This window comes from Triticum aestivum, chromosome 6B, assembly GCF_018294505.1.
Source record: "Triticum aestivum cultivar Chinese Spring chromosome 6B, IWGSC CS RefSeq v2.1, whole genome shotgun sequence".
NCBI lineage: Eukaryota > Viridiplantae > Streptophyta > Magnoliopsida > Poales > Poaceae > Triticum > Triticum aestivum.
Genome location: NC_057810.1, coordinates 280,641,474 through 280,648,242, shown reverse-complemented (window position 1 = coordinate 280,648,242; position 6,769 = coordinate 280,641,474).

Genomic DNA, 6,769 nt, shown 5'->3' with positions numbered 1-6,769 from the left:
GTGCGCGGGGTGCGGGGGGTCGGCGGCGGCGGTTGAGTAGGGGAATCGAGGGTGCGGGGGGTCGGCGGCGGCGGCCGGTGGACTGGGGGGGTGCTCGGCGGCGAGGGGGACCGGATCTGGCGAGGTGGGATAGCGATCGAGATGGAGGGGGATCGAGATCGAGTGTCCATGAAATTTAAAAATATTCATGATAGTTCAAAAAGTACCCATGAAATACAATCGATAAATGAAGGCTATGATTTAAATACAATCGATCTTAGCTAGCTATCTGTTCACAATCTTCTTGCCCTTCTTTTTCGCAAATGGAGTTCTTCTCTGGAACGGACGTCCTTTAGGTAGGGTGGTCCTGCTTCTTCTTGTGGTGTATGCTGCTACTTCATCATCGTCGTCATGTTCGATCCTCGGGTCGCCGTACTTGTCGAAGTCTTGCTCATTGGCTACTCCATCCATTCCGATGATCTTCCTTTTTCCTCTCCTCACGACAACATGACTGGGCTTTGGCGGGTCGGTAATGAAGAAGCATTGGTCCACTTGGGAAGCCAGTACCCATGGCTCATTTTTCGCGGTGACGTTTGCGCCCGCGGTCTTGGATTTGGCTTCGGGTATAACCATGGTGGTGAAATACCGGTCTTCTTTTATGACGTTCTGGGCCCATCTGACACGGAACATCGGGACCTTCTCTCCAGCGTAGCTCAGCTCCCAGATCTCCTCGATCCTTCCGTAGTATCTGTCCTTGTCGTTACCAGTGTAGGATTCCATCGTTACCCCGGAGTTCTGATAACCATCGCTCTTCATGTCCTTGGCCTCGGTGTAGAATGTGTAGCCATTGATATCGTACGCCTCATAGGTCATCAGGTTGTGCTCGGCGCCCTGTGACAAGGCGAATATGAGTTGTTCTTCCGCGGAAGAATCCTCATGTAAAGGGTACGACAGAAGCTTCTGCTTGAACCAACGCGTGAAACATGAGTTGTGCTCTTTGAGTATATCTCCGTCCGTCCTCTGTTGGCCTCGGTCATTGTACGTCTTCTTAATAAAGGTTTTGTGCTCTACCACCCAAGGATCGACCACGTCTATGTGTTGTAGCGCGACTAGGTTTGCTCTTTCAAAGTCGGCGAGTCGACCCTCGAAGTCGACATGCATTTCGCGGCGACCCTCACAGTGACCCCATCCAGCGAGCATGCCGAGGTGCCTATTGACGGGCAGACCAACGGGGTTCTTGATGCCTAGATAATTCGTGCAGTAGGAGATGCACTCTTTGGTCAGAAAGCCCCTGGCTATGCTTCCTTCTGACGTGACATGTTGCGAACGTATCCTTTGATGACACCATTCATCCTTTCGAACGGCATCATGTTGTGCAGGAACGTCGGCCCGAGTTGGATGATATCCTCCACTATATGTACCAGCAGATGCACCATAACGTCGAAGAATGCGGGTGGGAAGTACATCTCAAGCTCGCATAGTATCACCACGATCTCTTCCTGTAGCCTTCTGAGTTGCCTCATGCCAATCGACTTCCGAGAGATGACGTCGAAGAAGTTGCATAGGCCAAATAGCATTTCATGGACGTGCGTGTCCATGATCCCACGGATTGCAACTGGAAGTATCTGCGTCATCAGCACGTGACAGTCGTGAGACTTCATCCTGCTGAACTTCTGCTTCGCTGGGTCTAGGTATCTGCTTATCTTCCCCGCGTAACCGTAAGGAAGTTTTACTCCTAGGAGGCAGGTGAAAAACTGCTCGATCTCCTCCTGACTTAGAGTGAAGCATGCGGGAGGGTAGTCATTTCCGGTCTTCTTGGCCTTTTTGCCTTTGCGACGACTTTCTGTGTCCTACTTCGCCTCATCATCATCATCATCATCATCATCATCATATATAGCGTGAAGCTCATGCCTGATGCCCATTGATTTCAAGTCTGCCCTTGCTTTCAGCCCATCTTTGGTCCTCTCTGGCATGTTGAGCAGGGTACCAAGCAGACTCTCGCACACGTTCTTCGTGATATGCATGACATCAAGGCTGTGAGGCACACGGTGGATCTTCCAATACGGCAAGTCCCAGAAAACAGACCTCGTTTTCCATACCTTCAGCAGCGGCTCTGGCGCCTTTCACTTCTTTCCCAGCTCTGGCGCCTTTTGCTTCTTTCCCGGCAGTGGGCAGTCTTTCCAATTTTTCAACAGCTTGTCTATTTCCTCGCCGCTCCTTGTACACGGGCGTTTTTGGGGTTCGGTTTCACCATCGAACAGATCCTTGCGTTTCCTCCACGGGTCATCGTCGCGAAGCCACCTTCGATGTCCCATGAACACGGTTTTCGAAGACCCGGGATCTCTATCTAGCTGGCGATACGTTGTGTCATCCATGCACCTTACGCATCCAAAAAATCCGTGGACTACCTGCCCCGCAAGATATCCGTAACCGAGATAGTCGTGCACCGTCGTGAGCAGTGCGGCTCTCATAGGGAAATATTCTTTCTCTGCAGCGTCCCACGTATTGGCTGGCGTTTTCCACAGCGTGTCAAGCTCCTCTTTCAGCAGCCCCAGATACAGATTGATGTCGTTCCCTGGTTGTTTCGGCCCTTCAATTAGCATACTCATGTGAATGTACTTCCTCTTCATGCACAACCAGGGGGAAGGTTGTACATCCACACAAACACAGGCCAGGTGCTATGTGTGCTTCTCTGGCTGCCAAACGGATTGACTCCATCGGTGCTCGCGCCCAGCACGATGTTCCTTGGATCGTTCCCAAATTCTGGGTATTCGAAGTTCAACGCTTGCCACTGGCTCGCATCCTTAGGGTGACTCAGCATCTTGTCTTTTTTATCTATCTCCGGATCATTTGCGTCATCTTCTCGCTTCTTCTCCTCCCTATCCGCGTGCCAACGCAGGAGCTTTGCTATCTTAGGGTCCGCAAAATACCGCTGCAGACGAGGAGTGATCGGAAAGTACCACACCACTTTTCGAGGAGCTTTCTTCCTCTTCTTGTATCGAGTGACACCGCACACCGGACATATGGTAGACTCCGCGTGCTCGTCCCGATAAATGATGCAATTGTTCATGCACACATGGTATTTCACGTGCGGTAAATCCAGAGGACACATGATTTTCTTCGCCTCCTCCAAACTGGTCGGGCACTTGTTCCCCTTGGGAAGACGTTCGTGCCAGAATGACATGTTCTCGTCGAAGCATGCGTTGGTCATTTTGTGTTTTACCTTCATCTCCAAAGCCATGAGCGTTACTTTCAGGCGGGTATCCTCGGGCCTGCATCCTTCATACAATGGAGTAACCGCGTCTAACTCAAGTTGATCCATCTTGGCTTTCTCTCGGGCGGCAGCTCTTGCGTTATCCGTCTGCTTGAGAAGCAGCTCTTGAATATGAGGGTCCTGCACCCAGCCCATCGATGGTCCAGCATCGTCTGCTCCGCCGGCATCATCATCATGTCCTGCATCTTCTACATGATGACTGTGTACAGCATCACCGTCGTGATCATCTCCTGGGGATTCTTCGTCTTCTCGCCCGCCCGAGCCGTGGTGGTTGTCTTGCTGCCCTTCCTCATTTCTTGCCCGGCCCCCATGGACGACTTTGTAGTCATCTTCATCACCTTGCCACCGATAGCCATCCATGAAACCACGCAAGAGCAGGTGGTCCCGCACCTGCCCGGAATCCGGGTCCGCAATAAGGCTATTCAGCTTGCATCTTCGACACGGACATCTTATCTCCGTCTCGTTCTTTTTAAGCATCTCGGCCTTCGCGGACCTCAAAAACCTATTCACGATGCCTTCGGTCATCGTGCGGACCATGGTCGCCTGCGGGGTAGAGCAAAACGATATTTTAGAACCAAGAAAAAATTTGGCATGACTTTCCCTAAAAATAGGACCAAAAAGAATGCTTAATGCCAAAATTCTCGCCGAAACGGAAATGAATCAACATTCCGGCAAAATATTGGCAACTATCGCATTTCAAATACCGGTACACCTCCAAACACAAACACATATGCAACACCACAAACATATGCAACACCACGAACATACATAGATCTAGCTAGGCCATAAAAAGTGCATGTGCACATTGTTGTAGGGAGAACAACATAAATATAGCTTCCCCCCTTACTTACCTAGCAAAACAAGGTAATTAACCACTTAATTTGAATGAATCTATGGTGGAAATGAGGTGAAAAAGACGAGGCACCCGAGACAAGGAGGAGGCGGTGGAGAGAATGAAGTGGGGAGAAAGTGAGTGTGGGAGGAGAGGCTGTCCAAAATATCTTGTTGCTGCCCACTTACTAATGGCGCACCAGCAACAAATGCGCCATTAGTAATCCAGGTTACTAATGGCGCACCCCCTGGTGGTGCGCCATTAGTAGTTTTGCAAAAAAAAACATACTAATGGCGCACTCTGCCACGGTGCGCCATTACTAGTTTAAACTAGTAATGGCGCACCACGTATGAGTGCGCCATTAGTACTTTTGCAAAAAAAGGAATAAAAAAATAATAAAAAAATAACATTAGTGGTGCACTTTCTGGCTGGTGCGCCATTACTAGTTACAACTAGTAATGGCGCACTACCTGCGGATGCGCCATTAGTATGTTTGGACAGGCGCACTAGTTCAAAAAAAAAATTGGTACTAATGGCGCACCGTGAGCCGGGTGCGCCATTAGTAGTTTCAACACTAATGGCGCATCAGAAGGTGGTGCGCCATTAGTATATACTAATGGCGCACCACTTGTCTGGTGCGTCATTAGTGTCAATACCATCTATAGCCCTTTTTCTAGTAGTGCCCGCTAGGAAGAAGAACGAGTCCATGAAGAAGATGAAGCCACGAAGACGAACCACACGTAGACGAACGAATCCTCACGATCGCAACGAAACGGGAACTATCGAGAAGAAGCACACAACATGGTAAACACACCACACATGAACAAGACATGATGCACAAAAAGCATGATGCATGACCAAGCTACATGAAGCTACTCATGGCAAGAGATGATGCAAACAAGAACAACACATCAAGGCAAGTTTAAACGAGGCCGGGAACAACATATAACAACTCCGGTAAGTCCTCATATGCAAATTTCGAAATTGGTCCAGAACTGAATAAACCTTATGTTCAAGTTGTTAAACAGCAAGTTAAGATGCACCAAGAGAATCTACATGAAATTCTAGTCAAGTTACATATAAAGTTCATTAGATTTGAAGCTACGGCCTAGAAGATATGAGCAAAACAAGTTAAACATGGCATTGATGCAAAATGCATCCGAACATCAAGCAAACACCTCAAAACAAGGATGCAACATGATAATATGAAGCTACATACAAAATCAAGCAAATTTCATATAGAGCACACTCAAAACGGAGCAACGGTGCAACACATACACTCTATACAAGTCATAACAACAATCTGTCCAAAACAGCAACTAGGCATCTTGCAAGCATCAAAACAACATGCTACAGCACCCGAACATAATAACAAAAGGCATGGGCATGAAGTACAGGTAAAGCATAACAAAACATGAACACTGAGCTATCTCCAGAAAAGACTAGAACATGCTCAAAAGGACATGGGAAGATTGCAAATAATAACAGTTTCAGACTTTAGCAGAAATAACATCAGGTTGCAATTTTTAGAGCTATCAAACAACATGTTACAGGAATTTATCATGGAAAACAAATGCATGGCATGAATCTAATAATTGCATAGATCAAAAGTCCCTTAAGGACCATTAGCCAAAAAGGCACAGAAAATATGATGGCACCCATGTAAACATGGCAAGTTATATTACAGATTCATACATGGCAGGAACAACAATAAGTAGGCAAGTTGGTGAGCTTGAACCACTCACCACAGAGCAATACATGGCATGGCAAGGCAACCCACAGTAAGAAGGCATGTTTATGAAGCTAAGCATGGCAAGAACAAGTTCATAGGATGCATGGATCACTAGCAAACTATCATGGAAACATTGAACTTAATGTTAACAGGCTGACAGCAACATCATTTAGCAAATTTGGAGCAAGATTACAACAAGCTACAGCAGGTTATAATTGCAACAATGGGCATGAATGGATAGATCAAGACATGTATAACAAAACATCCTTAGAGAACAATCTCCAGATTATGCATGGAATGACTTGTAGGAGCAGGTTTACATAGCAACAAAATATAACAGAATCTGTCAGGAAAACAGCAACAACAAGTACCCTACTTAACAAGCTCGATGCACTCAGCACACAACTCACAAAAATACATGGATGGAACCACTGGAAAGATGGCATGGCATAGATCAAAACACATGTAGACACCAACCTCATGGGATGCACACATCAATCATGGCAAAAATGACAAATGAGCAAGTTATAACAGTTTCAGCAGATTAACATCAACATGCACTCTTCCAACAGCATTTCGGGCATCAAGATGAGCTTAAATGAAAATGACGCAATGAGATGAAATGAAGTACTCGTCGAGGCGAACAAGTTGACATATTACACGCACAAAACGAAGCTACGGATGCAGAGATACGATGCAACGAACATGGCATGATAATGTTGAAATAAACCGGGGACTTGGTGGATTTCGGGGTCAACCTCGTTTCTGCACGGATTACGAGGTTCGCCGGAGGGCTCGCCGGAGAAGACGGGGAAGACGTCGGGGAGGGCCGGAGATGGCGGGGACGACGACGGGACGACGCGGGCGGCGCGGATCGGGGCCGGGGAGGCCGGATCCGGCGGAGGAGCGGCCGGATCGGGCGCTCCGGCGGAGGAGGAGGCCGGCGGCGCCG